Raw genomic sequence first — 6146 nt, forward strand, 5'->3', positions numbered from 1 at the left:
CCATGCTTTAGCGGAGTTTCACATACGCGCATGCGGGCTGGTTGGGCCTGTTTGGGTGGTCCCATTCCGCTGACGCGTTCACAACACCCATCTCTCGCTATTATACCCCTCCGACTACCTTACCAAAAGGACCTTATTAAATATCGCTACATGCGAAATCTCGTAGTCATTGCAAAGGAATCCGCGATTTCTCTCGACTGTTACGAGTTATAACCTAACTTGGATGCTTTTGGATCCCCGAAATATCCGTGGGAAAGTGCCAGGACAAATTCTTTAAGTGTAAAGAGAAAAAAAGAAAATGAGAGGAAGGGAGAGAGAGAGAGAGAGAGAAACTGGACATTACTGTAGATTAATTATTCGATACGCAGACGTCGTCGGCAAGAATTAACTCCGTTCCTTACGAAGATCATCGAAAAGACCCTTAGCTAAAGACACAAAGTCGTTCGACCCGTTCGGTGGGCCGATCCTTCAGAGACAAATCGATCGATTTGTAAGCGACCGACGGGATGGACGTTACACGTTTATAGGTATGTACTTACCTACATATGTCACTACTAACGTTCCTTTTAAAATTACTTTCAATGTGGTAACCCAATGGGGATCGGTCGAATTTTCAATTTGTCGCGATCGGACGTAAAACTAAGAGAAAAAGGTAAGATCGCTTCTTTACTTTATCATTGACCACGTGTAACATCGTACCTTAAATGGGATCGTCTTGACAAATAAAAGAAAAATAAAAGAAAAATAATAAAAAAAGGAAGAAGAAAGAAAGAAAGAAAGAAAAAGAGAGAGAGAGAGAGAGAGAGAGAAAACAGAAAAAGTTCTCAACGTCTGTTTCTTCCTTTTTTCTCTTCTTTCTATTCTCTTTTTTTCCTTTCTTTTTCTTAATCATTCACAAACGATCTATATCAATTTTATCGTAAAATATCTAAAAGGGCCATTGAAAGTACATTGGTACTTTTTTTGTATCGAATGAAAAACGGAAAACGCGTTTATGATCGATGATCGGTAGACCGATCTATGTCGAGAATATCGACCGCCATCTTTAACAATTTATATTTTTTCTCTCTCTCTCTCTCTCTCTCTCTCTCTCTTTCTCTCACGAATTAGAGAAAGACAGATAGATATAGATAGAAGTCGGAGGATTTCTTTCAAAGCACCGCGCGTTATCGCACACGTGAACGATCCTTAAGTACTACCGATTATGGGTAATAAAAGCGTTCGGGTGTCATCCGTGGAACGTACGAGGACTCTCGTGCGGAACGACCGCAAGAAATGAGTTCAGAGCTTCTTTTCAAGGACACGTCTTCTCGGTGTCCCTTTGATTACGAGAACCATCACTGCTACGACCCCATCCTCTCTCTCTCTCTCTCTCTCTCTCTCTTTCTCTCTCTCTGTCTCTCTTCATCCTTTTTTACTACGTCACCCCATAACCTTCTTCTCCTCCTCTTCCACGATCTCCCTCCTTCCCCCCCCCTCTCTCACGCCATCCTTCTTCTCTACCAAACCTCATCTCGTTTTTCTTATCAGAAAGAGCGAGAAAATGTTTTGGTAATTCTTCACAAATTCCAACATGACCTCCGATATTGTAACCTCTGATATTCTCCTTCTGAAGACATTTTCATCCTCCGCCAGACAGAGAGATAGAGAGAGAGAGAGAGAGAGAGAGAGAGAGAGAGAGAGAGATTTTTTTGTACCTTTTTTTAAATATATAATTATATTCGTAAAATGTTTATTTGATTTAACAAAAAAATATATCAAGTCGATGTTCGAGTAAATTATTAAGATTATAATTAGGACGACAATATTTCAAATAATATTTCGTCGATCGCGTCGATCTTTTTAATCGATCGATTGAGATCATCGAACGATATATATATATATAAGATCGCATATATAATTGAATTTAGTTAATAGAGAGAATAAAGTGAATTAATAGAATTTATGGAGTGAGATATAGGGTATCGTTGGATGACCGGGGTCACACAGAGTTTCTCAATTTCACGGTCGTCGTCGTGGATCCGGCCGTCGTAAATTCAACAAATCACTTTTAAAGGAACACAAAAGGTTTACTCCTCATCGTCATCGTCGTCTTTGTCGTCGTCGTCTTTGTCGTCGTCTTTGTCGTCGTCGTCGTCGTCGTCTTTGTCGTCGTCGTTTACTTCGTGCGAATCGTTCGGTCTCTTTTGCTCTTAAGGTAGGAAGTACAAGGCGTGTATTCCGGCTGATTAATGACGAAGTACGGTACGCCGTTGTGTACGACTGTTCCTCCCCTGATAAGAAGCACCCTCGAGAGTGTGTATTTGAGATCGTGTCCTGGCATCGGTGACTCTGTAATGGGGGTTAGATACGGTGTCTCTCTACTATACTATACGTTGGATGGGCTACGTTTTGCGCACGGCGCTATCGTGGCATACCGACCATCGCGATAGATCATCCGACTTCTGGACCCATAAACAATAACTTATACTTCACCGCACTACGTAAAGTTAGAAAACATTTTCTTGCGGTGCTATTACTATTCCCACTATTACTATACTAGTATCTATTATTGTTGTTGTTGTTGTTGTTGTTGTTGTTATTATTATTTTTGACTTTCTCATCCTCCTTTGATCTTTACAAAGCTTCCATAGATAAGATCTACTAAGTTTTCTTCTAACTTATTTTTTAACACATACACATATATACCCCAATACGCATATATATATATATATATATATATATATATATGTATCAATGTTTTATCTTTTCTATAAATAAATAAAAATATCAAGTGCATTAAAAGCAAAAAAAAATGTATCTTACTTCACTTCTCTTATTGATAGAAATTTATTATAAAATCGTATACCTACAAGTAGATACTATATATAATTTTAATTAGGTTGCTCTCTTATTCTTTTTCTTCTTCTTCTTTTCCTTTCTTCGCATTTGGCTCCATTCCCTCGATAATTACAAGCACGACAAGATGATCAAGAACCAAAGTGTTCCTTGCCCGAGCTATTCGAGTTTTCTTTTGTAATGGACGCCAGTTTGTATCAATGTTTGTGTATCCGTATATCCTATGGTATATTAACTATACCTAAGACGTTAGTATGAGAGCAACACCGTGACTTACGAGCCTTAGAGGCTTCGTTTCTATGCCGCCTTATACCTCGCAAAGCGGCGATAAATCTGATTCACCCGGGTTCCTTCTTTGCCATCGAGAATCTCTTCCTCCTCCTCCTCCTCCTCCTCCTCTTCCTCCTCCTCCTCTACCTCCTCCTCGTCCTCTCCTTCTTCTTTACCTCATCCTCCTCCTCATTTTATCCCTCCCACTTGGCAAAGCGAAAATAATAATCGTCATAAATTATCGAAGGAAATCGCTGTGGTTTCGCACGATCTTTCCCTCGTATGTCTCGTCTTTCGATACCTACCGTCGAGTTCTACATAGAGTTCCTTTGAATATCACGAATGCCTATGGTGCCACCAACAATTTATTTCCTATAACGTTAAACTACGATAGAATAATTGATATCACCATGATATATACGATTTACGATAATTAATTATTAATAATTAATATTACAATTAAGCTTCATATATATGTGTGTCAGATTTATGATCATAGTCGTCAAGAAATAAATAAATAAATAAATAAATATATATATATATATATATATATATATTACTCATAAGCGTATTAAACGATTCTTTATACGCCCACACACACACACACACACACACACACACATATATATCACAACGTAATTATTTATATTATTCATAGATTTAGAAGATTTATAAAATATTATATGATGGAAATTTAATTATGAAAAATATTCTTAATAATATGGCAGAGTGAAAATTCAGAAGATAAAAAAAACAGAAGGAAGATAAGAAAGAAGATTATCTTAATTGTTAGGCGACATAGATTTTTGTTTATTTCTTTTTCTTTTTTTTTTTTCTTTTTTTTTCTATTATCAAACGACAGATCGATCGTAAAGTATATCTATCGTAGAAATGATCGAGATAGGGCGGGAGGGAGAGGATCATTTCTCGTACGCATCAGGTATTCTTCTTTCATCGTCGGGCGTTGACACGATCCGAATGGTAGCACGCTTCGGCGCGTTTATTCTCTCGCTTTATAGTGGCCTGTTGACAAATGCGAGAAACGAGCTGCGTAAAGGGGAAGCTACGGAGAGTGGCAGAGAAGTAGGTATATCTCGAGGCGAGAGTTTAATACAAGCTTGTCAACGAATCTTCGAGGACATCTTCTCGCACTGACTTATAAATTTATCTTTTCAACGACGTCCGAACAATCGTCTAAAAATTTTTCTCGAATTTCTCTCATTAATAAAAAAAAACATATATATTAATATATGATAGAACATTTGTCGTATACTATAAATTATTAATTATTATATAATTGTATAATGCAAGAATACTTAGGTACTTATGGATATATGAAAAAAGAAAGAAAGAAAAAGAAAAATAAAATAAAAGAAAAGAAAATTTTTTCGTTAAGTATTATATATGTATATATCGATAAATTATAATATTTAATAATTAATATTAATGATAGATTAATAATTTCTTAATTAATTATTAAATGGGAATAACAATTTATACATGCGTCATATAAGAAAAAAAAAAAAAAAATATATATATATATATATATATATATATAAAATATTAAATATTAAATAGCTATATGTTTATATATGAATAAATTATGAATAATATTTATTTGTTCAAATATTTATATTTATTATAATATAATTTATCGATTAATTGTTAAGTACGAAAAAGGATGTTACATGTGTCGTCATATATTTTACATAGAATCAGGATTACATAAAAAAAAAAAAAAAGAAAAAAAAACAATTGATTAGAAAATTAATTGAATGTATATAACACGTATAGAAAATAGAGAATAATTGTGAAAAACTGATTGTATTATTTTCTTGATTAATTCGTGGATATAGTAACTAGTAATCGTATATTTATTCGAATGATTTAGAAAGGATATAAATCTTTGTATATAATCAGGAAGGATCTCCCCTATTTGAAAAGAGGCATATTGTTTTCATTGCCACGACACGAATCCATTCGTATCCGAAACAAATCCCGACAAATGGTTGGAAAACTAAGGCTGAGTAGGTATCGTGATGATGATAATCATGATCCAACGTTATCGTAGAAGTTTAGTGTCGCCTGTGTCCCTTTCCACCCTAGTAGTAGCCTAGTACGACGAAGGGTATAGTGGATAGTGACGATGGGAATGATCGTAGATGCAGTAGAGGAGTCGGATTCTGTGGGTGAAATGGAATGGTTTTCATCCCCCTTCGTTTACATAACCAAGAATCGTAGGAAGGGTCGCACCCTTCCTTCGTACAAGTTGGTCCTTAACGTACCGGCTCTGAGCGGGTGAGATGTTTGATTAAATAACCACACCGATGAATTGAAAACGACGATGAACTGCATGACTTGTGTTTTCCCCATATTGTCCGAGACGGAGGAGAATTAATCATTATTAGGTATATATCATGGAAAAATGATTAAATGCATTTTGAAAAGTGAGATCATTTAAATTAAATGAAGTTAAATTTTCACGAATATATTTATATATTCTTTCTCAATTGACTCGATTATTTAACTTTTCTTCTCGTTTTTTTTTTTTTTTTTTCTTAATTCCTTTCCTTTTTTTTTCTCAAATTATTATTATTAGCATCAACATTCGACTTTTTCTATTGCTGTCTACACTTTACAATCATTAATTATTATGTCGCATAATTTTAAACACATAATTATATAAAAATATCTATCTTATTTTCCATTGATAATATTTATAATAATAATTATAAATATACGATTAATATATTTATACGTAAATTTATACTTTACACTTTATAGTTTATCCTTTGATGATTTTAATAATTATAAATATACGATATATAATTTATAAATATATTATATCTATATACATATAAATAAATTATACCTTATGTCTTATTTTATAACTATTAAAAATTATATTACTCGTTTAAAAATAAACTATTTCCTTCTAACGTTCGTCAAAATGTTCTCCTTTCGTTCTCCATATATTCGCTAATACAAATTTCCAAGGGTAGTTTATTGAAATGGAGGAAAAGGTAATTAGTTCAAAA

The sequence above is a fragment of the Vespa velutina genome, chromosome 3 (genome assembly GCF_912470025.1).
Source record: "Vespa velutina chromosome 3, iVesVel2.1, whole genome shotgun sequence".
Taxonomy (NCBI): Eukaryota; Metazoa; Arthropoda; class Insecta; order Hymenoptera; family Vespidae; genus Vespa; species Vespa velutina.